The following is a 27,770-nucleotide window of genomic DNA, read 5'->3' on the forward strand; positions in this document are numbered from 1 at the left end:
ACAGTTGGGATGAGGTTTTGGTGTTGCTGTGCTGTGCCTTTTTTTCTCCACATAGTGTTGTGTGTTCCTTCCAAACAACTCAACTGTAGTTTCATCTGTCCACAGAATATTTTGCCAATAGTGCTGTGGAACATCCAGGTGCACTTTTGCAAACTTCAGACGTGCAGCAATGTTTTTTTTGGACAGCAGTGGCTTCTTCCATGGTGTCATTCCTTGAACACCATTCTTGTTTAGTGTTTTACGTATCGTAGACTCATCACAAGAGATGTTAGCATCTTCCAGAAATTTCTGTAAGTCTTTAGCTGACACTCTAGGATTCTTCTTAACCTCATTGAGCATTCTGCACTGTGCTCTTGCAGTCATCTTTGCAGGACGGCCACTCCTAGAGAGAGTAGCAACAGTGCTGAACTTTCTCCATTTACAGACAATTTGTCTTACCGTGGACTGATGAACATCAAGGCTTTTAGAGATACTTTTGTAAACCTTTCCAGCTTTATGCAAGTCAACACTTCTTAATCTTAGGTCTTCTGAGATCTCTTTTGTTCGAGGCATTGTTCACATCAGGCAATGCTTCTTGTGAATAGCAAACTCAAATTTTGTGAGTTTTTTATAGGGCAAGGCAGCTCTAACCAACATCTCCAATCTCGGACTCCAGACTCCAGGGTTCACATACTTTTCCTAACTTACACTGTGAATGTTTAAATGATGTATTCAATATAGACAATAAAAATACAATCCTTTGTGTGTTATTAGTTTAAGCACACTATGTTTGTCTATTGTMGTGACTTAGATYAAGATCAGATCAAATTTGATGACCAATTTATGCAGAAATCCAGGTAATTCCAAAGGGTTCACATACTTTTTCTTGCCACTGTAATGGTAAAATATTTTTATAATGCAATTATATAAAACGCCTCTCTTTTTCCTGCAATTTCTCCCATCTTTGGTTATGTTACCCTGGCCTTTAATGTCACTGCCTTTTTACCAGTTACAAGTTTTGCCACATTAATTCCATCAAGGTCTTGAGGGAAAAACACATGTAAAATGTACATGCTGTCTCTTATACACATCTAGATGTGTATAAGAGACAGCACACACACACACACACACACACACACACACACACCAGGAGCTAGAGGAAGTTTGGTGAGAAGCTCTTGCCTCACATAATAATAAACCTTCTGTCAGATTGTCATTCAGAAACACGCACGCGCATGCAAGTGCATACACTCCTCCCTACCCCCACCTCATCGCCCCATCGGCACATTGTCATTCAGAGGACAGAGCTAGATGCTGCTCACTTCCCCCCACTCCCTCCCCCTACCAACTCACCCCCATCAATCAGAGCACTGGCACACTGCCCTCCCATTCCCTAACACCCCTCAACGCCACCCTCTTAGTCTTAACGAAGAGAAATCGATCCTGCAACAGTCCCAGCCTGGAAATCTACTTCAATGACGCCCTCTCTACCTTAACTGACGTGACGCACTAGAGCAGAGGGTAATTCTGTCTTATAACTAGGGAATGATTTCTACCTTTGAAAAGGTGTGTTCACTCTCCAGCCAATCAGTAATATCCAGAGCCAAGGAGATACAAAACCAAACAGGGTTGTGTGGACTGTGACCTTTGGCCTCTCTGTTCTCCTCACGAATCGTCTTCACAGTAGACACACCCTCCCGCTCATGCTGTCCAGCTAGAGAGAGAGAAGAGGGAAGAGAAGATACTGATGTATTTAAACTCCTAATTAAACACACCCAGTAAACACTCAGAGAGAGAGGGAGAGACACACACACACAAACATGCACCTGAACTATGTTAGGAATAATACATTCACACAAGTAGGCCTATAGAGTACAGTATGGTGTGTTACTGTAGACCTACCTATGATAACGTGTGCCCCCAGTCTGGCCATGTGTCTTGCGGTCTCAAAGCAGTTTCCCCTGATGCCTCCCGTCACTATACCACCTCTGCCATGTTGTCTGGGTAGCTCTGGAGAAAGGAAATAAATAAAAGTGCAAATAGAATGGAGCAATAAACATGGTGCAAATCTTAGGGTGTTTTTATATACAGTGGGGAGAACAAGTTTTTGATACACTGCCGATTTTGCAGGTTTTCCTACTTACAAAGCATGTAGAGGTCTGTAATTTTTATCATAGGTACACTTCAACTGTGAGAGACGGAATCTAAAACAAAAATCCAGAAAATCACAGTCGGAAGTTTACATACACTTAGGTTGGAGTCATTAAAACTTATTTCAACCACTCCACAAATTTCTTGTTAACAAACTACAGTTTTGGCAAGTCGGTTAGGACATCTACTTTGTGCATGACACAAGTCATTTATCGAAACAATTGTTTACAGACAGATTATTTCACTTATAATTCACTGTATCACAATTCCGGTGGGTCAGAAGTTTACATATGCTAAGTTGACTGTGCCTTTAAACAGCTTGGAAAATTCCAGAAAAAGATGTCATGGCTTCAGAAGCTTCTGATAGGCTAATTGACATAATTTGAGTCAATTGGAGGTGTAACTGTGGATTTCTTATTTCAAGGCCTACCTTCAAACTCAGTGCCTCTTTGCTTGACAACATGGGAAAATCTAAAGAAATCAGCCAAGACCTCAGAAAATTAATTGTAGACCTCCACAAGTCTGGTTCATCCTTGGGAGCAATTTCCAAACGCCTGAAGGTACCATGTTCAMCTGTACAAACAATAGTACGCAATTATAAACACCATGGAACCACGCAGTCGTCATACCTCTCAGGAAGGAGACGCGTTCTGTCTCATATAGATGAACGTACTTTGGTGCGAAAAGTGCAAATCAATCCCAGAACAACAGCAAAGGACCTTGTGAAGATACTGGAGGAAACAGGTACAAAAGTATCTATATCCACAGTAAAACGAGTCCTATATCGACATAACCTGAAAGGCCAGTCAGCAAGAAAGAAGCCACTGCTCCAAAACCGCCATATAAAAGCCAGACTATGGTTTGCATCTGCACATGAGGACAAAGATTGTACTTTTTGGAGAAATGTCCTCTGGTCTGATGAAACAAAAATAGAACTGTTTGGCCATAATGACCATCGTTATGTTAGGAGGAAAAAGGTGGATGCTTGCAAGCCGAAGAACACCATCCCAACCGTGAAGCACGGGGGTGGCAGCATCATGTTGGGGGGGGCTTTGCTTGCAGGAGGGACTGGTCCACTTCACAAAATAGATGGCATCATGAGGATGGAAAATTATGTGGATATATTGAAGCAACATCTCAAGACATCAGTCAGGAAGTTAAAGCTTGGTCGCAAATGAGTTTTCCAAATGGACAATGACCCCAAGCATACTTCCAAAGTTGTGGCAAAATGGCTTAAGGACAACAAAGTCAAGGTATTGGAGTGGCCATCACAAAGCCCTGACCTCAATCCCATAGAAAATTTGTGGGCAGAACTGAAAAAGTGTGTGCGAGCAAGGAGGCCTACAAACCTGATTCAGTTACACCAGCTCTGTCAGGAGGAATGGGCCAAAATCCACCCAACTTATTGTGGGAAGCTTGTGGAAGGCTACCTGAAACATTTGACCTAAGTTAAACAGTTTAAAGGCAATGCTACCAAATACTAATTGAGTGTATGTAAACTTCTGACCCACTGGGAATGTGATGAAATAAATAAAAGCTGAAATAAATAATTCTCTCTACTATTATTCTGACATTTCACATTCTTAAAATAAAGTGGTGATCCTAACTGACATAAGAAAGGGAATTTTTACTTGGATTAAATGTCAGGAATTGTGAAAACTGAGTTTAAATGTATTTGGCTGTATGTAAGGTGTATGTAAACTTCCGACTTCAACTGTACATTTTGGAAGTTAATAGATTGCATTTAGTTAAAAGACATTAATTGTAATCAGAAGATACTATTAACCTCTCTAGGGTATGTGGGACAAAACGCAGAATAAAAATATAATTCATGCCTTACCTTTGACGAGCTTCTGTTGTTGGCACTCCAATATGTCCCATAAACATAATTCCGTCGATATATGTCCAAAATGTCAATTTATTTGGCGTGTTTGACCCAGAAAAACACCGGTTCCAACTTGCTCAAACGTGACTACAAAATATATCAAAGGTTACCTGTAAACTTTGCCAAAAAATGTCAAACTACTTATGTAATACAACTTTAGGTATTTTTTAACGTTAATAATCCATAAAATTGAAGACGGGATGATCTGTGTTCAATACAGGATTAAAACCAACTATAGCTAGCTTTCTTGTCACGCGCTTCTATCTAGCAGGACACTTCAAGTGACTCTCGTTCAAGATGGCGTTCAAGATGGCCGAACTTCTTCATTACACAAAGGAATAACCTCAACCAATTTCTCAAGACTGTTGACATCCAGTGGAAGTGGTAGGAACTGCAAGCAGGTCCCTTAGAAATCTAGTTTCCCAATGAAAGCTCATTGAAAAGAGAGTGACCTAAAAAAAAAATCGGAATGGTTTGTCCTCGGGGTTTCGCCTGCTAAATAAGTTCCGTTATACTCACAGACATGTTTCAAACAGTTTTAGAAACTTCAGAGTGTTTTCTATCCAAAGCTACTAATAATATGCATACCTTATCTTCTGGGGATGAGTAGGTGGCAGTTTAATTTAGGCATGCTTTTCATCCAAATTCCGAATGCTGCCCCCTACCCTAGAGAAGTTAACAAACAGTCTTCTCATGTGTTCTGCTAGTATATCTTCAACTTCTATGTCTACCTGTTTAGCTAAAATGTAATCCATKATTTAAAGAGATAGATCGTAGTAAACCAACTCTAGGGATAATATCTTGACCTAATATTTTAGCTACCATAATCGTGTCCGCCAAGTAAGTTGGGAATGCTTCTACTCATTTGCTATATTTATCTATTATAATTTTTTTTTAAATTAACTAGTTCGTTATCACATAGGCCACAACGTCTTTGTGCCTTAACTGGCAGTGTTTATAAACCTGCTCTACCATCCTTCCTACTTTAACTGCTGCATACCATTCTTCTCTAACCTGCTCTACTCCTTCTCTACCGCAGTCTCACTTCTCTAACCTGCTCTGCCATCTTTCTCTAACCTGCTCTACCATCCTTCTCTTACCTGCAGTGTTTCCTACCTGCTCTACCATCCTTCCTCTAACCTGCTCTACTCTTCCTTAACTCAGGTCTAACCTGCGCCTACATCTTCCTCTAACCTGCTCTACCATCCTTCCTCTACTGCAGTGTTTCCTAACCTGCTCTACCATCCTTCCTCTAACCTCTACCATCCTTCTACCTGCAGTGTTTCCTAACCTGCTCTTTACATCCTTCCTCTAACCTGCTCTACCATCCTTCTCTAACCTGCAGTGTTTCCTAACCTGCTCTACCATCTTCCTCTACCTTGCTCTACCATCTTTCTCTACCTGCAGTGTTTCCTACCTGCTATACCATCCTTCCTCTAACCTGCTACTCCATCCTTCTCTAACCCTGCAGTGTTTCCTAAACCTGCTCTACCATCCTTCCTCTAACTGCTCTACATCCTTCTCTAACTGCAGTGTTTCCTAACCTGCTTACCATCTTCCTCTAACTCGCCTCCTCCTTCCTCCTAACCTGCAGTGTTTCCTAACCTGCTTATTACCATCCTTCTCCTTAACCTGCTCTACCGATCCTTCCTCTAACCTGCGAGTGTTTCCTAACTCTTCTCCATCCTTCCTCTAACCTGCAGTGTTTCCTAAGCCTGTTTTTACCATCTTCCTCTAACGCTTGCTCTCATCCTTCTCTAACTGCAGTTTCTCTGCTCTACCATCTTCCTCTAATCTGCAGTGTTTCCTAACCTGCTCTACCATCCTTCCTCTAACCTGCTCTAACATACTTCCTCTAACTTGCAGGTGTTTCCTAACCTGCTCTACCATCCTTCCTCTAACTGCTCTACCATCCTTCTCTAACTGCAGTGTTTCCTACCTGCTCTCATCCTTCTCTAACTGCTCTACCATCCTTCCTCTAAATTGCAGTGTTTCTAACTGCTCTACATCCTTCCTCTAACCTGCTTACCTCCTTCCTTAACTGCAGTGTTTCCTAACCTGCCTTACCATCCTTCCTCCCTGTTGACACCTGGCTCTGCCCATGTGTCAATATTGCTGCATATCTAAACAATGACTTTGGTAAGATTAGTAAATTATCCTTATGTCAGACCTATATTTGTAGGATTGCCCTTTAATTTTCCACATGTCCAATTCTCCCTGGGGGGGTTCGTTCTTGGCCATCCTGTAACAATTCTCTGTCAAGTGTCTTATCTTCTTTAAAGATTTATCTGTGCTGCTTTGTATTGTTTTAAATGCCTATGTGCTGTCTGTGTAAATAGAGAACCTTTTTCTCCTTTCTTATTTCGCAGGCTCTAGTCAATGCTACTATTTCTGTCCCCTATTTCTCGGTAGAGCTTTACACTCTGCTATTTAATCCTGTTTATATTTTAACTATGCTGGTCTCCACTCAGTAACTGTTATCTACCCATCTGTGTCACTTCTATCTTCTCTCTCATGCTACTCCCACCAAATCAAGGTCTCAGAAGTGCGAGGGGGGGTTCTCCGTCTGCCCTTCCTCTATCTCTTTTCTTATAACAGGCCGTATCAAATATGGGTTGTTTCCAAATATTGACTAAATGTCTCACTGTCTCCCTGTCTGCACTCATGGATTTTTTGAAAAATCAACATGTCTATGGTAGTAATCTCTAAGATTTTTACCTAGTTGCTAAAGTTTATCTGGATTACTCTCAATGATCCTGAATCACCACAGATGTCATATATCCCTGTCCTGTTGGCTTAGAATATGTCCTAAATACTTAACATAAGTCTACCATTATTAAACTTATTCTTGCTAACTTTATAACCTTGTTCAACAACAAAATATYATAATACTATTATATCAATTTCACAGCCTTGTTGTGTTAAATTTCTTACACTGCAAACAACAACAGCTGATTACCTAAGGGAAAATAAAACTTTGCTAGATTACTAAGCATTAGTTAAGCCAAAAGAGTGGGAGTTTCAAAATAACCTTTTGACAGTTTTTTATAAACCCACCTTCGCCCCGTTTTTAACTCATAATTCTCCATGAGAGTATTGCATAAAAAATACTACTACTGGTCAAAAGATAAAACAAAGTTTCAAATTACATAATCAGATCAAAATCCCTACTCTGAAACTCTCCACAAAGATTATTGTACCCTTATGGCCATAGGAAGAGAGACTTAAGGAAGTCTACCCTTAGTCAGAGGTTATGCCCTCTTCTTTCTTCTCATTGGTTCAAATTACAAATATGTCAAAGAACTATAAACTCCATCATAATTATCAATTACACAAATTACCTTAAATCAGTATTACAAATTACCTTAAATTCATTATTCAAATGGCCCTCCCATGAGGCTGATCAGACCACACAGGAAAGCCATGATAGAGGTAAAAAGTAATACCACCCCTTCAAATAAGTGTTTCTTTCTATTATTAGACATATTAAAGAAACCGTCAAACATTTTCTACATGTTGTATCCCAGGTTCCCAGAACATTCCCTTATCAAAAGAATTCATGTGTTAAAACTCAGAAAATAAAACTTCTAAAATTCCATGTGTGTGTGTGTAAGATATCGTGGCTCTAGAAAAAATGGAAATCTCTTCAAACCCCTAGGTTAAAAACAAACAAAACATTTCCAGGCCTTTTCAATTTGGTAGAAATATGCCTCTATCTCACTCGCTCCCTTCAAGATTACAGCCCCAGAAAACATTCCAAAGAGAGACAATGAAACACTCCTTTTCCCAGGAAAAAAAACAAACCCACACCCACTTGGTCAGCATTTCATTATAGTACACCGATTCAGAAACCCAACCGTTGACTACAAACAAAACCTAATAATAATGATAATTCCATTGTACTCCCTCCAATCATTAGTTTTAAACTTCCTCAATGGTTATATGTACTTGATTGAACATGCGCTACCCTTGGATACAATACTGTACTTCAAATCTATGAAATACCCCTACTTAACATACTACTTGACTAGTTTGGCCCAAGCTTGCTTTGCAACATTAAAACCCATTCATTCTGTCTGCAAACAGTCCCTCAAAGTGCTTGATAGGAATACCCTGCCATTAGACACACACAACTGTGATTAATGTGCGCTGTCCCTGTAAAATAAACTTAACTCAACCTGCAATCCACTTTACTGACCTGGCATTGTTCCACGTTGTGGAAACAGATTATAATGTTAGAATACATTAACTTCCTGTTCAAATTCACTGGTGTTACCTAAACAATCAAACCAAGAATCAACAACCAGAAACTATCACAAAACTTTTACGATTCAACTATTCAGACCTGAATCCCTTACAGCCAAATATAGCCCAGTGAGCACAACTAACTCACCTATTCTTTCCAGTAGGCGAAAATATAACCCCTACTCAAACAACGTTCTGCCTTACCTCTATCGTAAGAGTAAAACCAAACTTTTCAACTTTCTCTTCTCTTTCGGCTTCACACTTCTGAAATGTCCAAGACTTAAAAGTAACATGTAAATCGTCAAAATGTATAACCTACATCAATCAATCCATAAGAATGAAAACAAGTTTCGGTGGGCACAACTTTATCGCAATTATCTCTCCGCTATTATTTAGAATTCATTAGATTTAGGTAACTGTCTCTTCTATGATTCAGTAATTTAAATACAACTCCATTCTCAATACGTTATTCCAGACGTATTACATTGAAATCCCCTCGCTATTATTTAGAATGAATTAGTCTTTCAATTTAACCTAAACAAGCTATTAAAACGTTCAGTTTATATATTAAACAATCACTAACAACCGCCTCTTTCCAGGCAAAACATATCAATAGTTGAATTACAATCAGAATCCCAAATGTTTGTCTATTGGTGCATAGGCTGGGATACGAACCTGGGTCTCCCTTGTGGTAGGTGAGAATTATACTGCTGGTCCACCAAAGATATTGGAATACAGAAGACTCCTCGCAAATAACCCTATTTATAATTGTCTGTAGTCGTAAAATCTTACCGAGTTCTACCGAGACAATTCCCAGAAAATAGCCATAATTTAAAMGTCCAGGCATTTCTCCAGCAATGATTCTCCTTACTATCTCTCTCTTCCTTTCCTCTCTTGACTTTTTTCACTCTCTCTATCTCCTACTCAGAATTTAGGAATAATTACTATTGTGACATTTGATAAGTTATTAGGTCTCACACTCACACTCACATTTCCTCGTGCTTCTACACCTGCATTGCTTGCTGTTTGGGGTTTTAGGCTGGGTTTCTGTACAGCACTTCGAGATATTAGCTGATGTACAAAGGGCTATATAAAATAAACTTGATTGATTGATTGACTTGATATCCTTCTTATAACTTTCTCTCACCCTTTCTCTACACTTGCCTTCTTACCTTCTTTTCCGGGCTTCAGACAGCCAGGTATCTAACCCTCGACCCGCTGTTTCCCTTGACTATCTACACATGTCTTATGTATCTACTTTATCATTTATTCAAATTTTTCTACATCTAGACGTCTCTCAAATTCGTACTTCTTTCTCCATTTTGGGCATTAGATTTACCTCTCATCTCCGGTTAATTCCGGGACCTCCTTTGAGGATTTACCTCCCATTATTAGTTAAAACCTTGTTCTCTCTGCTTATTCTCATCCTTTCCACATTCCTAATGCATTTGTGTAATCATAGACTCCAATTTCCCCACGTCCAGGCGACCTTCAAACCCATATTTCTTTCTCCATTTTAGGCCATAATCGATATTTCGTTTATCTTTTAACCCCATACATCGTTCATCGCCCGTAAGTTTTCCACATCCCTTAGAACCTTTACTTCCCATTTTAACCTGGTTTTGTTGTGTTATGACTATTAATTTGGATCTATGATTAGTTTATCTTATTTCGTTTAATTCCAATCTATTAATTTGGATCTATGATTAGGTTACCTCGTTTTGTTTAATTCAAATCTCTCGCCTCTCCTCCTTTTTGGACTTTATTTCAGTATTGTCTTTTGAATTGGATCTATGGTCAATTCACTCTTGTTAATTGACCATTTGAGTTATTTTGTTCGCATAGAATTACCGTCCTATCTCACAAAACCTATTTTATATCCTCGCCTCTCCTCAATTTAGGACTTTATTTGGGTATGTCTTTTGAATCGGATCTATGGTTAATTTACCACATGTTAATTAACCATTTAAATGATCCTATTTGCCCAAAATCACCGTCCTATCTCACAGCACCTATTTTATATCCCTTGTTAATAACCTCTCTGCCTTTTCTCACAGACCTCAATTATTAAGCTAGTTTTATTTATGGTAGTGCACATGTACCTCAGGTCTTCGTACCTCAGGTCTTCGCGGACCTGATTGATTTCGTTATACACAAAGTATAAACCGTCACGGTGAATCTGTTTAGAATACCTATGTTCCTATCCTTGATTAATTCTAGGTGTTTAGGTGTTTAGGTGTTTAGAATATCAAGTCCAAGATGTCTTAAAATATTCCCCCAAATTCGTGAATAAAGATTTAGTGACGTTCGTCTTGCAGGCTGGGAAAAGCAATGTTGGTTGGATTCCGTCACTGTCTCTGTCGACCTTAGATATAGGCCGTTTATGGAACCCCAATGTCAGGGGACAGGTCTTTAATTTACGGGTCAACGACCCGCCCGTGTACGGTTTTCGGCGTGTTACCTTCGGACGACAGGGACAGGTATTGGAATCCAGCTCGAAGGACTAAATTGTTATGAGAATTTTGTTATCAATGTTCATAAACTTCAATTAATCTACTCAGTCTGCAACCCAGAGTTTGTAAGATTCTGGTTGAATGAAGCAGACAAGAGTCTCAGTTTACAATAGTCAAAATGTTTATTCACGAGAACGTTCTGAAGTCCAGAATACAAAAACATCCATTTTATACTGGCTCCTTACGCACATACCTTCACACAAACAGTAGATATCCTACGCACATACATACAAGTTCAATTCTTAAACTAAGCCCTGCTCAGACAGTCTGTGTTTTTCCACTATACAGATACTGTACATTCTTTAATCTGCAACATGTTTCATAATTTTCTGCGAGCCTAACAGTTTCTCCCCTCCACGGGTGGAGACAGAATGTCCTGTAAGGAACACAGTAGTCCAGCTTGTCTGTCGATAGCTCCTCTTATCATTTGTTTCACACTTGCACCCTGCTGACATACTAAAAAGGAACAAAGGGTCCTTGTTCTAATTCTGACTAAAACTACACACATCATCAGATTATAGTTTTATGATTCTAATACATTTCATACAATTATATGGTTTCAGAGTGGAATTATTTAATAATTTTCTTTAAACTATATATAAACTAAATAAAAATTATTTTATCAGTAACAGAATAAATAGCAGAAGAATAACTGCAGATAAATTATGCTGTAATTGAAAATTGTACACCCAATCTAGGCAACTGTCTCTAGAATAGAATTGAGTTAGTGTACAAAATCTATTCTATGTTGTGATTCTCACCAAATATGTTGTCTCTCAGACTATTCAAACCCCACCATCAATAAACAGCTTATGAAGCTCTATTAGCCGATTGATCACATATTGAAAACAAATAATCTGAACTGAAAACTCCACTCATATTTTGGAATTTCTGTGCATCCTTGACAATTGCTAATCAATATCCAAAAACAGCACACGTTTCTTTCTGCGAACCTACACATGATCTTCTTCTCTCATTTGTGGCACCAATGTGAGGGGTTATGGCAGGGGAAATGGTGTTGCAGTAGCCTAGTGTGTGGTGAGGGAATAAACTGGGGAGCTTTGTGTTCACATTGCCCTAAAAAAGGGAACCGGACCGCGGAATTCAAGCGAACCGAACTCAGACCACCTCTCGAGATGGTGTGTTTGTGTGTGTGTGCATGCTCAGTAGTAGAGTTGGGACAAAATAATTAGAGTGAACCATGAATTATTCTACAGTATATAATTATATGATTTGGACAGTAGTTTACAACATGATTGACATGATAGTTTAGTATGTGTGTGACAGGCCTTAGCTCACAGGCTTAACAATTCCCTTTACACAGGGTGTGCAATGTGCAGGCTTTAGTTTCAACCCAATCTTGTCCACATGAATCGGGGCTATGCAAGTAGTGTGCAGTTTGAACCCGTTTCAATATGCTTTGTGTTGTAATCACAATAGACAAATGTATACAGTACTAATCAAACGTTTGGACACACCTACTCATTCCAAGGTTTTTCTTTATTTTTACTATTTTCTACATTGTAAAATAAGAGTGAAGAAATCAAAACGATGAAATAGCACATATGGAATCATATAGTAACCATAAAAGTGTTAAACAAATCAAAATATATTTTAAATCTGTGAGTCTTCAAAGTAGCCACCATGACATACAGTATTTGCACACTCCTGGAATTCTCTCAACCAGCTTCTTGAGGTAGTCACATGGAATGCATTTCAATTAACAAGTGTGCCTTGTTAAAAGTTAATCTGTGGAATTTCTTTCCTTCTTAGTTCATTTGAGCCAATCAGTTGTGTTGTGACAAGGTAGGGTTGGTATCCAGAAGGTAGCCCTATTTGGTAAAAGACCGAGTCCATATTATGGAAAGAACAGCTCAAATAAGCAAAGAAAAACAACAGTCCATCATTACTTTAAGACATGAAGGTCACTCAATCCGGATGATTCCAAAAACAGTCYCAAAAACCGTCAAGCGCTATGATGAACCTGGCTCTCATCAGGACCGCCACATGAAAGGAAGAGTTACCTCTGCTGCAGAAGATAAGTTCATTTGAGTTACCAGCCTCAAAAATTGCAGCCCAAATAAATGCTTCACAGAGTTCAAGTAACAGACACATCTCAACATCAACTGTTCAGAGGAGACTGCGTGAATCAGGCCTTCATGGTCAAATTACTGCAAAGAAACCACTACTAAAGGACACCAATAAGAAGAAGAGACTTGCTTGGGTCAAGAAACATGAGCAATGGACATTAGACCGGTGGAAATCTGTCTTTTGTCTGATGAGTCCAAATGTGAGATTTTTGGTTCCAAGCGCCGTGTCTTTGTGAGACGCAGAGTAGGTAAACGCATGCTCTCTGCATTTGTGGTTCACACCGTGAAGCATGGAGGAGGAGGTGTGATAGTGTGGGGGTGCTTTGCTGGTGACACTGATTTATTTAGAATTCAATTTAACCAGCATGGCTACCACAGCATTCTGCAGCGATACACCATCCCATCTGGTTTGTGCTTAGTGGGACTATCATTTGTTTTTCAACAGGACAATGACCCAACACACCTCCAGGCTGTGCAAGGGCTATTTGACCAAGAAGGAGAGTGATGGAGTGCTGCATCAGATGACCTAGCCTCCACAATCACCAAACCTCAACCCAATTGAGATGGTTTGGGATGAGTTGGACCACAGAGTGAAGGAAAAGCAGCCAACAAGTGTTCAGCATATGTGGGAACTCCTTCAAACTGTTGGAAAAGCATTCCAGGTGAAGCTGGTTGAGAGAATGCCAAGAGTGTGCAAAGCTGTCATCAAGGCAAAGGGTGGCTACTTTGAAGAATATAAAATCAAAAATATATGTGGATTTATTTGGCACTTTTTTGGTTGCTACATGATTCCATATGTGTTATTTCATAATTGTGATGTTTTKACTATTATTCTACAATGTAGAAAAAATAAAGAAAAACCCTTGAATGAGTAGGTGTGTTTAAATGTTTTACTGGTACAGTATAGTTAAGTAAACTTTTCTATGCATGTTGTTAACCAGCACCTCAAGTACAAGATCCTAAGTAACAATTGTTGCAGTTCCCTGTGTAACATTAATATGAGTAACATCACTGCCTGGTATGGCAACTGCTCAGCATCAGACCGTAAGGCGCTACGGAAGGTAATGCGTACGGCCCAGTAAATCAATGGGGCCAAGCTTCCTGCCATCCAGTCCTACATTCTAGGTGGTGTCAGAGGGAGGCCCAAATAATTGTCAAAGACTCCAGTCACCCAATTCGTAGACTGTTGAACAATTAATCAAATGGCCACCCGGACTATTTGCATTGACACCCCTCCCATTCGTTTTTACAGTGCCGCTACTCACTGTTTATTATCTAAGCATAGTCACTTTACCCCTACCTACTGTACATGTAAAATTACCTCAACTAACCTGTACCCCCGCACATTGATTGAGTACTGGTACCCCCTGTATATAGCCTCATTATTGTTATTCTATTGTGTTACTTGATTACATTTTTAAAATGTTTTACTTTAGTTTCTTTTGTACTGTAAATATTTTCTTAACTCTATTTTATTAAAACTGCATTGTTGATTAAGGGCTTGTAAGTAAGCATTTCACGGTAAGATCTAACTGTTGTATTCGGCGCATGTGACAAATAAAATGTGATTTGATCAATATTGCTACATGTTCTCTTTTTATTTTTTACAAGAGATGCAGAGTCTATCTAACTTTGGCTTTTAGTCCATGTCTGCAATAAATTGGAATTTGAACTGAACGGTTGTTTAATGTCTGACTGTCCATTACATTATGTTTTTATTTTATTTACATTCACACAAAGTCTTTCAGGTGTATAGGTCTTCGGATGGCCCTACCAGACCTTGTGTGGGGAGTGTTGATTACATCAGGAGGTGCTTGACCTGAGATGTTTGGATCTTATTGTTGAGGTGCAGCGTCCACCTCTAGGTTGTGTTCCGCACCCTGCTGGGCAGCAGCTGGTGCTCTGTTTACTGGCTCTGTGCCAGGCTCCTCAACAGTGAGGAAATCCTCTATTTCTATTTCCTCAAGGTGTTTCCTGTTCCTCCTGAAGATTTGTCCCTGTCCTGTCTTCACCTCGTAGGACCTTTGCGCCACAGGTCTGACTACTGTGGCTCTCTGCCACCACTGTTTCTGTCCTGTGAGTGGCTGAACTCTCACCCTGTCATCTTGTTGCAGCACTGTTAGATCTTTAGCAGAGGAGTTGTAGTACTTTGCCTGTCTCTGCTGTCTTTCTTTGAACTTCTCCTGCTGACAGTTTGTCATCACCGGTCTCAGTAGATTTTCACTCATTACCAGTAGTGTCTTTGTATCTCTCCCCATGAGCGCCATTACAGGGCTGCTGTATGTTCCTTGTGATGGGTATTTCTGTGATCCAACATGGCCAGGTATGGGTCAGTACCTGCTCTCTTTCCTTTTGCCATTAGTCTTTTGGCTGTTTTCACAGCCAATTCAACTTTCTCATTACTTTGCAGGTATTCTGGAGATTATTGTCACGAGAATTATGTTCTCAGTGTTCATAACTCAATTCAATTTAACTACTCGGTCTGCATCCCAGAATGTGTAAGATACTGGTTGAATGAAACAGACAGAAGCCCAGCTACGATAGTCAGAAAGGTTATTTACGATAGCGCTAGTCCGTTGTACAAAACCATTCATTTTATACTGGCTCCTTACTTACATTCACACACTAACATTAGGTATCCTACGCACATACATACACACACAAACAGTAGGTATCCTACGCACATACTGTCCTACTACCCAGCCGACAAAGATTAGGGAGGCGGCCGTGAGAATGACTCCCCGTTCTCCCTCAAGATAGGGAGACCGTGGGAAGTACTTCCCGTCCTCTCACCAATCTCTCAGAGGCCCCTAGCCAGGTCGGCACTGAATTTTGCTCAGACAGTCTGTGTTTAAGATACTATAAAAACATATTGTACCGATATATTGTTTTACCCTAATTCTGCAACATGTTTCATAATCCTCTGCAAGCCTAACAGTTTCTCCCCTCCCCGGGTGGAGACAGAATGTCCTGTAAGTGTAACGCTCGTCGTGGGTGGAAGAAGCGTGGTAAGTGTCCATATTGATTTAATAGGAATACTGAACACTGAACAAAACAATAAAACAATAACACAAACAGTCCTGTACGGTGAAGCAAAACACAGAACAGAAAATAATCACCACAAAACACATCATTTCTGAAAAACAGGCTACCTAAATATGGCTCCCAATCAGAGACAACGACTGACACCTGCCTCTGATTGAGAACCATACTAGGCCCAACACATAGAAATCWACCAACAGAYCAAAAACATAGAAAAACAACATAGAATGCCCACCCCAACTCACGCCCAGACCAAACTAAAATAAAGACATAACAAAGGAACTAAGGTCAGAACGTGACAGTAAGGAACATAGTGGTCCAGCTTGTCTGTCGATAGATCCTCTTATCATTTGTTTCCCACATGCACCCTGTATACATACTAAAAAGGAACAAAAGGTCCTTGTTCTAATTCTGACTAAAACTACACACATCATTAGTTATACTTTTACTGACTAAAACTACACACATCATTAATAATATTGTATGATCCTAATCAATTTCATACAATTATATGGTTTCAGGGTGGAATATTCTAGTCATTACTTTAAGCATATAAATTCCGGTAACAATTATGTTTTGTGTTTGAAGTCGTAAGCCTTGCTGAAAGAGTACTGGGGGCCATTGTCTGAGTAAAGGATGTCAGGTATCCCATAGCGTGCAAAGTGTGTTTTCGGTTTTGGAATGACCTTTTTCGACTGTGTGTTCTCCAAATGGTCCACTTCCCAACAGTTTGAGAGGTATTCAACTGTGACCATGTGGTCTCTGTCGTTGATGTGGAACAGGTCAATCCCTATTTTTCCCCATGGAGCTTTGGTGCTTCGTGTGGCCTCAGCATCTCTTTCTGCTGCTTCACACCCCATGCTGTGCAGGTGCTACATTGTTCCATTCATGCCTGGCCAGTAGACACACTTGCGAGCTCTTCTCAGACATCCCTCAATTCCTGTGTGAGGAATGGATTCTCTGCATTATCTCTGACCTGAGGGCAGCAGGCACAACGACTCGCTCACCTCTGAAGATAACAACATTTTGCACACTCGGCTCATCTCTGTTGTGAAATTACATGGCTACTTCAAAGGGTACATGTTCTTTCACTTCAGGCACCCCTGCAGGATCAACATTTTCAGTTTCTGGAGCTCCTGGTCCAGATCAGTGTCTCTCTGAATGGCCTTTAGTCTCTCGGTTGACACAGGCAGGTCGGGCAGCACCACTTGTCTTCCAGGAACGTATGGGAGACTGACCTTGTAGTTTTGGGGTCTCATGATCATGCGTTGTAGTCTTTTTAGTCTGTTGAGGAGAGGCTTTGTCATGATGCTCTCTAGAGGCTTGTGATCTGACTGCACTTCCACAGTTCGTCCATATGTGCATTTTTGGAACCTCTTCATGCCAAACACCACTGAAAACAGCTCCTTCTCTATCTGTGCATACCTCTTTTCAGTCTGTCAGGACTCTGCTGGCATATGCTATTGGTTGTCCTCCCTGCATCAAGGCTGCTCCTAACCCACTTTCTGAAGCATCACATTGTAGTACAAGCTGTTCTGTTGGGTTGTAGCATTTCAGCACAGGGGTCTGTGCAATGGTATCCCTGATTTTCTTGAAAGCCAGCTCGTGTCTCTCTGACCACTCCGACAGTGAGTCCTTGTGTGTTAGCTGAAGCAGTGGCTCACAGAACTCCGTGGCGTGGCTGCAGAACTTGGCTAGGTAGTGTACCATGCCCAGGAAGCGCTGCACCCCCTGCACATCTGTAGGCCTAGGCATCTGTCTGATGGCTGTCACTTTTCCTGGGTCCACTTTCAACCCCTCTGATGTTAGCAGGTGGCCAATGTAGGGCACGTCCTTCAGCCTGAGCTGCAGCTTCGCCAGATTCAACTTGATATTGAGCTTCCTGCATCTGTCCAGGAGCATTCTCAGGTTCTTGTCATGGTCCAGAGTCGCTGCTTCATCATTGTCTCCTTCTCCCACAATCAGGATGTCATCTGCAATGATTTTGACTCCTGGAAGACCTTCCATTGCCTGGTTCAACTTCCTCTGAAAGATCTCTGGGGCTGGACTGATTCCCATTGGCATGCGCAGCCACCTGTAGCGTCCCATGGGAGTAGAGAACGTGGTGAGATAGCTGGATTCATACTCCAGTTCCACATGCCAAAATCAGTTTTTCACATCACAAACAGAGAACACAGGTGCTCTGTTCAGGTCTGGCAGCACGTCTTCAATAGTGGGAAGTGGGTAATGGCTCCTCTAGAGCGCCTTGAGAGGTTTTAGATCAATACACACTCTTAGTTTTTCAGACGGTTTCTGCACTACAATCAGGCTGCTAATCCAATCTGGGCTTTTTTCAACTGATTTTATCATCCTTCTTTTCTCTAGACCACCAAGCTCCTCTTCGAGTGGTTTATATAGCGCTACTGGCACTTCTCTTTGGCAGCTGGACAGGCCTCACTCGCTCATCCATTTCCAGCTTCAGTTTGCCGGGTAAGCAGCCGTCTCCCTGGAATACATCAGCGTAATCCTGTTTTATTTGCTCTTTAGTCCAGGATCKTGTTGTTTTCTTGATGGCCAGGATGTTGTGATGCTGCACTGTAATCAACTCCATTGTATGGATAGCCTTACTGCCTAGAATGGGCCTGTGCACGTTATTATTGACTACGATGAACTGAACTCTGTAGGTTTTCTTATTACGTGGATTGATCACTTTAAGTGTACACTTCCCCAGAGTACTCTTGTTATACATCACCAATACCTGACTGCAGGGCTCTAGGTGACTGTCTTTTGTGAGGTTTGCAGGGATAACATTACAACTAGCACCACAATCTAGCTGAAATCTGACTTACTTTTGTCACCCAGCATGGTTGTTAAGAGAGCTCCATTGGGGTCTGTGGTTTTCTCCTGAACCACGTTGATGCTCTCTGACTTTGGCCCTAATGTGATGCAGAGAACATTGCAGATGACATTCTATGGCACAGCTGTCAATGTTTTGGTCCTTAAATGAAACTGGTATATATATATATTTTTTTTTTAACCAGTTTTGGTCTTTAAATGCAGGGCCAACGGACAAGTTCTTTACTTTTTCCCCCTTCCACTTGCCTCTTCCATTTTTGTGGTGATGCTGCAATTAGTTGGTTGAAATGTTGGGTAGAGCAGACGTTTCCATATATATTTGTGTTAGCTGCATGTGTGACATAACTCCACCAGTCCTATTTATGATATAATTTACAAATATCATAACTTTTATAAACATTAAATATATATATTTAAATGTATTTATTTATTTTTATTTCACCTTTATTTAAGCAGGTAGGCCAGTTGAGAACAAGTTCTCATTTACAACTGCGACCTGGCCAAGATAAAGCAAAGCAGTGCGACAAAAACAACAACACAGAGTTACACATGGGATAAACAAAGGTACAGTCAATAACACAATAGAAAATCTYTATACAGTGTGTGCAAATGAAGTAAGGAGGTAAGGCAATAAATAGGCCATAGTGGCGAAGTAATTAAAATTGAGCAATTTACACTGGAGTGATATATGTGCAGATGAGGATGTGCAAGTAGAAATACTGGAGTGCAAAAGAGCAGAAAAAAACAAAAACAAATATGGGGATGAGGTAGGTAGTTAGTTGGATGGGCTATTTACAGATGGGCTGTGTACAGCTGCAGCGATCGGTAAGCTGCTCTGATAGCCGATGCTTGAAGTTAGTGAGGGAGATATAAGTCTCCAACTTCAGTGATTTTTGCAATTTGTTCCAGTCATTGGCAGCAGAGAACTGGAAGGAAAGGCGGCCAAAGGAGGTGTTGGCTTTGGGGATGACCAGTGAAATATACCTGCTGGAGCGCATGCTACGGTGTTGCTACGGTGACCAGTGAGCTGAGATAAGGCGGGGCTTTACCTAGCAAAGACTTGTAGATGATCTGGAGCCAGTGGGTTTGGCGACGAATATGTAGCAAGGACCAGCCAACGTGAACATGCAGGTCACAATGGTGGGTAGTATAAGGGGCTTTGGTGACAAAATGGATGGCACTGTGATAGACTGCATCCAATTTGCTGAGTAGAGTGTTGGAGGCTATTTTTTAAATTACATCGCCGAAGTCAAGGATCGGCAGGATAGTCAGTTTTACGAGGGTATGTTTGGCAGCATGAGTGAAGGAGGCTTTGTTGCAAAATTGGAAGCCGATTCTAGATTTAATTTTGGATTGGAGATGCTTAATATGAGTCTGGAAGGAGAGTTTACAGTGTAGCCAGACACCTAGGTATTTATCAATTAGTATATTTGAGTTTAACCACAATATTTGTTGTATTATTTGTTCTGTCTTTACTGGTGGATTAAAATGAAATTGCAACCAACTTTCTACGGCTTGTTTAAAAAAATAACGATATTTTGGAGATTCGTTTTCAAATAACCATAAGTGGGCGGTTGGAATCTGAATAAAGGGAAAAAGGCCATTCTTGAACATGGGGTGAGACWAATTTAAGTATAACTTTTGTATGACTGACGTCTTTAATGAGAGGTCTAATGCTTTAATATTTTATCATTTATGCCCTCCGAATTCATATTCATAATATAAATGTACCCTTTAAATTTTGTCTCGCTTGCCATTCCAAATTAAATTGAATATTGTTTGCTCATATAATTAAAAAAACAGGTCTCTAGGTGTAGGCAAAACCATAAGAAAATAGGTGAACTGTGACATAACTAAAGAGTTCCACGTATAGACAGGTGTTTTCCTTTCCATGGTAGCAAGATCGTATCTTTCTTTTTAAATTTATTGGAGTGAGATCATTTTTTTCTTTCGGGATATGTTTACCGAGTATGTCCACATCCCGTCAGACCATTTTATTGGTAAACTATCTGGTAATGTGAAAGTTGTATTTTTTTGTGATCCAATACGTAATATAATAGATTTATCATAATTTGGGTTTAATCCAGAGAGGTTAGAAAAAGTAGATCCTCTGATCCTCTAGATCCTCTGAGGCTGTGGATGGATTCTAATTGTGGATTTAAAATAAAATATGAATCATCAGCTTACAATGACACCTTTGTTTTTAAGCCCTGGATTTCTAATCCCTTAATATTATTGTTGGATCTGATTTTAACAGCTAACATTTTGATGGTAATAATAAATAGATATGTCAATAGTGGACAACGTTGTTTTACTCCTTTGACAGTTTAAAACTTCATGAGAAGTAGCTATTATTTACTATTTTACACCTAGGGTTACTATACATAACTTTAACCCATTTTATAAGAGATTCTCCAACATTGAAATATTCCAGGCATTTATATATATTCTACTTTGTAGAATAATAGTGAATAACTTAAAACTACGAAATAACACATAAGGAATCATGTAGTAACCAAAAAAGTGTTGCACAAATCAAAATATATTTGAGATTTGAGATTCTTCAAAGTAGCCATCGTTTGCCTTGATGACAGCTTTACACACGCTTGCAAAGCATGCCATTCCATGAGCGCAGCATTTATTTTTCAACTCAAAWCAATGAGCCCAATCAGTCCTCCATGACAACAAAATCATAAACAACGGAGTAAGGCTGGCTAATAAGTCCTTAYTTTTGGGGTCATGCTCAGGTAAAACAATTTGGCTAATCTATACTTCCATATTTCCAAGTCCTATTCTTGAAGATCAAGGGATATAACATTTATTGAAATTACTGGAATTCTGATAGAGTTTGGTTTTTAATGTAAAAATATCATTTAATTGTATTATTATACGTAGTAGAAAGCGATGGGTTAGAAGAAGCCTACATAAACAACTCATAAAGTAAAATGTAACATCCATATATGGCCACTATGTAAACTTTAACATTGATTTATCCCTCAATAGATGTCTGTCTAATCTAAAAGTAGCGGAATTTAATCAGATTACGTTACTGAGTTTGGGTAATCCAAAAGTTACGTTACCGATTACAATTTTATACAGGTAACTTGTAACTGTAATGGATTACATTTAGAAAGTAACATACCCAACCCTTCTCCACTGGTATGCCATTCAGCCCTGGACTTTTCCCAGACTTAAAGGCTTTAATTGCACCAAGAAGTTCCTCCTATGTAAGACTTAACCTGCGTGTGTGTATTTTATTTATTAGGATCCCCATTAGCGAAAATAGACATTACAGACAAAAGACTTTACAATTTACATACATTGAGAAAGAGAGAGAGAGTGTGAGTGAGTGAGTGAGTGACTAAGTGAGCTTCTAGGTTGAGGGTCAGTGAGGTGGCCCACCCCTCTGTATTGGAAATCGCATCTCACGCATGACTGTGGGATTATTTAGGATGATGGGACAGTATTGTGATAGCTTCGCGGGCGTGTACACACACACTATCGCATACACACATGCACACATGAATACATACACAACCACATTTTCACACAATCACACAAATGAACACGAAACACACACATCCCTTCGGATTGTGATTATTATTCACAATGTGTACTAATAAGATCATAGACAGACTTATCACAGCTCTGTGTTTGCTGTGTGTGTGTGTGTGTGTGTGTGTGTGTGTGTGTGTGTGTGTGTGTGTGTGGTGTGTGTGTGTGTGTGTGTGTGTGTGTGTGTGTGTGTGTGTGTGTGTGTGTGTGTGTGTGTGTGTGTGTGTGTGTGTGTGTGTGTTGGGTGTGTGTGTGTGTGTGTGTGTGTGTGTGTGTGTGTGTGTGTGTGTGTGTGTGTGTGTGTGTGTGCTACATGTTGCATAACTCAAAGATAAGTACAGTGGACATGGAGCATGACAGGACTTGAGGGTATGTGTGCTATCCAGCACAGAGAATACATTCAGCTTAGCCCAGGTCTAAGAACTTCCAATGGCTAATGGAGCCTCGAAGCCCTGGGCTAAGGGAGGTTTGAAAGTGGAATAACCCCAACCTTAGCCCAGGGCTTAGCCGGACCTGCTCCAGATTAGGGTTAGTAGTACCGACTTTTAGAATCTTTCCCCGGAAATCACCCAAGACAACCAGTGTGGCCCTGTGGTTTGGTCTAGTGGTTACTGCCAACACCTTTGGTGTATGTACATCAATATGATCGAGTGTTGGATTGAATCACCGTCCCACCGCTATTCCCACACACAACCTTCTCTTTCTATTACCTGGCTGTTTCTACTCTCTTTATCATAAAACATTTAAAAATGTGGGCTTCAGGGAACACGTGTGAGCCGACCTTTAACCCTGGTCAGCGTTAYTCCTTGAGTTAACAAATACCTGTGTGCAAGGAGGGTAAACTAGCCCTGGGACAGTTTTAGCCTGGGTTAAAGAGATTGAGAAGGAGGTACCGTCTGTAAGGAAGGAGAAAGGAGGGAGAAAGAGAGGGGGGGACAGAGGGAGAGGAAGGAATATCTACCTCAATGACCTCTTACCCCTGCCATCGACATTGTATATAGCCAAGTTATCATTACTCATTGTGTATTCCTTGTGTTATTATTTTTTCTATTATTTAACATTTTTTCTCTGCATTGTTGGGAAGGGCCCATAACTAAGCATTTTACTGTTATTCTACACCTGTTGTTTACGAAGTGTGTGACAAATACAACTTGATTTGATTTGAAGGGAGTAAAGAAGGAGATGGAGTGACAGAAGGAGAGAGGGGGAGGGAAGGAGAGGATAATGACAAGTCACATCACAGGGACCTTGAGCTCATAGCACAGACAAAGAGGAAACCGTGGGGGGCCACATTATACTGACATCTCAAAAAATACTATGAGTCACACACAGTACAGGACTCTGACTCTACCACTGAATGTTTGATAATAATAACTACAGAGTTCGAGTATGATGACACAGACGGTTTGTGTGTGTGTTTGTGTGTGTGTATGTCTAGACCATCTATAGTTGACCATGATAGGTTGACCAGCCTGACTCCTAGAGAAGCAACTTCAATCACTCGTAGCCCAGTCAGAACACTGTCTATGTCGAAGCTCATCTGTATAAAATAATGGAGCCCGTTCCATGTTGACTTGATGAACTATGTTCTTTTGTGTAAAAATATTTCATATTTCACAGACTGTCTCACATACCATAACCTAGTTGTAGTGTTAGTAATCTAAAGACATCTGTTCCCGAAACTGTCATCTTCCTGTGTGTAACGGCTTTCATATTCTTCCTCCTCCTCGGACGAGGAGAGGCGAGACGGATCGGACCAATACGCAGAGTGGTTAGTGTTCATGATGATTTATTATAACMAAAKRTGAACACTGAAWTACAAAAACAAATAAACGAAGTGCAGAAACCTATACAGTACCGTGTGGTGAAAACACAAACACGGAAACAAACACCCACAAAACACACGTGAAACCCAGGCTGCCTAAGTATGATTCTCAATCAGGGACAACGATTGACAGCTGCCTCTGATTGAGAATCATACCAGGCCGAACTCAAAAATCCCAACATAGAAAATCACACATAGACAAACACACCCAACTCACGCCCTGACCAACTAAATAAATACAAGACAAAGGAAAACAGGTCAGGAACGTGACACTGTGTGACACGTACACTTAGTCTCGGCCCATGTTATCTCCACACACACAAGGATGGACCGCTTCACTGACCCTCAATCTAGAAATACACTATCTTACACACACGCACACACACATCCACACACACAGAGAAGGACGGCTATATGTTGTGTCCTTGATGTGTCCTTCAGCCCCTCATGTTGCTATTCTGGATGGTTTATCTGTTTCTTCCAGGCAGGATAGAAGCCGTTATTCTGTCAGTCAGTTTATACAGGTTCAGCTGGATCAGAATACTGTCGGACTGTTGATCTATTTATACTTTCTTTAAGTCGGCCTATTATTTAAGTATATGGACAAATACAAAGAAAAATTTCAAGGGTGTGTGAGGAATTTTCTACAGACACATTGATTTATCTTGAGCATTGAATGTCCKCAAGAACACAGTGGCCTCCATCATTCTTAAATGGAAGATGTTCGGAACCACCAAGACTCCTCCTAGAGCTGACCGCCCGGCAGCAATCGYGGGAGAAGGGCCTTGGTCAGGGAGGTGACCAAGAACCTGATGGTCACCCTGACAGAGCTCTAGAGTTCCTCTGTGGAGATGAAATAAACTTCCAGAAGGACAACCATCTCTGCAGCGCTCCACCAATCAGGCCTTTTACTGAGGAGTGGCCAGACGGAAGCCACTCCTCAGTAAAAAGCACATGACAGCCTCCTTGGAGTTTGCCAAAAGGCACCTAAAGACTCTCAAACCATGAGAAACAAGATTCTCTAGTCTGATGAAACTGACTGGGGCAAAGTTTCACCTTCCAACAGGACAACAACCCTAAGCACACAGACAAGACAACACAGGAGTAGCTTCAGGACAAGTCTCTGAATGTCCTCGAGTGGCCCACCCAGACCCCGGACTTGAACGTGATCCAACATCTGAAAATAGATGTGCAGCAAAGCTCCCCATCCAACTTGACAGAGCTTGAGACGATCTGCAGAGAAGAATGGGAGAAACTCCACAAATACAGGTGTGCCAAGCTTGTAGTATCATACCCAAGAAGACTAGGATGCTGTAATCGCTGCCAAAGGTGCTTCTCACACACACACACTCAGACACACACACTGCCAGTGGTGGATATGCCTAAAGGTGTATTATGTATTGAATACAACCACGCAACATTGACTCAGCATGGCTATGATGATTAGAGGAAWAAATGGCATGCTCATTGCTATTCTTGTAACAAATGTATTTGGGTGCAGGGTTGTAAAGGCATATGATAGAAGATATTAATCCCACACTGAAAGACATATTTTGTATTGGGCAGCAGCAGTCACAAACGAACGCGCTTGTCAGCGTCAGGGTATAGAGTACCAGCGACAAACATCAAATTATTAATGCATGACACAAGAAAAGCTCAGGTAAGAAATTGGATTCAATAGGGTGGAGAACAATCTTGTTTTTTTTATCTTCTTGTTTGATCGTGTTAGGCGGCAGGTAGCCTAGTAGTTAAAAGCGTTGAGACAGTAACCGAAAGGTCACTGGTTCTAAATACCGAGCCGACTATGTGAACGTTGCTCTGAATAAGAGCGTCTGCTAAATGTAAAAATGTTCGATGTTAATGCCAATGTCAGATCATATAGGACTATGCAGCTCATATGCTCAACACACGGATGCACGGGCGAACACACACACACACACACACACACACACACACACACACACACACACACACACACACACACACACACACACACACACACACACACACACACACACACACACACACACACACACACACACACACACACACACACACACAGCGATGATACATTGCCCACTGGGACAGCGCCGGTTCCCGCGCAGTGTCATTGCCTGTTCTCGTGCGCTCATCTGGTATTCTATCCGCTACCTCTCCGCTCAAACTTGAGAATATAACAGAACATTCCTGTCGGGGGGACATTGTGTCACGTTAGGCTCTGTGGCCAGCCCACATACTGTTACTGTTATTTTGGTGCATTACATGCGAATAAGACCCCAATAAACCAAAACGAAGACACATTTATGCTCCTCGTTTTGTATTGTGAATGGCCGAAAAATATATATAATATATATAATTCCCAACTGACCTTCTTGCCAGATTTCTATCTCCAAAAAGAGAATTTTAGCCTCAAGACAGATCTGGTAAATAAGATTATACATACATTTCATAACGGACCGGAACCTGGAGGCGCAACCGGGAACCAGGTTATGCGCGGGACTGTGTCTGTTTCTGTTTCACTTGTTCTGACACTACAGAGCCACACACATACACACAAACACAGGAACGTGAAGCAGAGGAGACGCGCTGACTTACCAGGGTGACCCTCTTTCAGACGGGTCACTCTCCACCGTTAGGTTATTCGGTGGTGTTCCCGATGTTAATCAGATCAGATGCCGTGGTCGCAGTCCACGTCTCTACAGATGTACCAGAGGATCACATAGAGGATGAGGAGGATGGCGAAGATGAACAGAGCTACTAGAATAGCCTTGTTCACTGGAGAGAGAAACGACTGCATGACAGAGCTCATCGGCAGACAGTGTGTGACAGCACTGAGTGTGTGTGTGTAGGTMTCTGTGTGTGTGTTTCCACGCTAAGTGTCTCAATAACACACTTCTCTGCTCTCTGCCAGCATTAACTGTTGAGAATAGACGTGCGGAATCCTCACACAATTATTCACACAGTCACCTAAACACCCACACACCCACACACACACAAGCAAGCAGCTCGGGCAGAAATCCATAAATCCACCAGAAGTCCGCTCTGTTACATAGTCGTTATGAATCCGCTGTCTCTGTCTATTAAACAAAACGGTATCTCCATGTATGAAATTCACAGTCAACAATACTGATGAATCCAACAATGAACATAGTGATGGATAATGACTAAATAAAACATCTAAAATCAATCAGAACACATTTGAATCGGAGGATCTCCAAGTTGCGAGCTGTTGCTGCTTGCTGCGCTCTGTTAGCGAGTCGCAAAGAAAACCAGTTGATTAGTATTCCTATCCTCTCCGTGAGGCGTGCATGTGGTGAACTCGGTTAAAAGTGCCCGAGGGCGACCAGCAGGCAGCACACGCTGTGAGGGGCTTGGTAATAATGATAATAATAACACGGTCCTGTCTTGACTCGAGGCTATAGAAATATCTGTGGCTATATATTCGCTCTGTGAGTAGCTAGTAACATAATAGGGTTGTATGTTTATCATATTGTATTATAACAGATCGCACAGCTAGGATACTTTTTTTCATGCTAGCAACAACATTCGTTCAGTTGAACATGATTAAGATTTATTTCAGAGAGCTATGTTATTCATTTGTATAGGCCTATATTTATAGATGTATTTTTCGGTCATCAACATTAGCCTAT

The 27,770-nt window shown here is 40.8% G+C and overlaps 1 long non-coding RNA gene across 1 annotated transcript; it reads right to left on the reverse strand.

Annotated features, from left to right (window-relative positions):
- Window positions 1-1,387: 1,387 nt before the first annotated feature.
- LOC111959911 (uncharacterized) lies at window positions 1,388-27,323 on the reverse strand. Its single transcript, XR_002876739.1, has 3 exons — window positions 26,716-27,323; window positions 1,882-1,989; window positions 1,388-1,693 (listed from the first exon to the last, which is right to left on the reverse strand). It is a non-coding gene; the product is annotated as an uncharacterized lncRNA (long non-coding RNA).
- Between the last annotated feature and the right edge of the window lie 447 nt (window positions 27,324-27,770).

This window comes from Salvelinus sp. IW2-2015, linkage group LG36 (genome assembly GCF_002910315.2).
Source record: "Salvelinus sp. IW2-2015 linkage group LG36, ASM291031v2, whole genome shotgun sequence".
Taxonomy (NCBI): Eukaryota; Metazoa; Chordata; class Actinopteri; order Salmoniformes; family Salmonidae; genus Salvelinus; species Salvelinus sp. IW2-2015.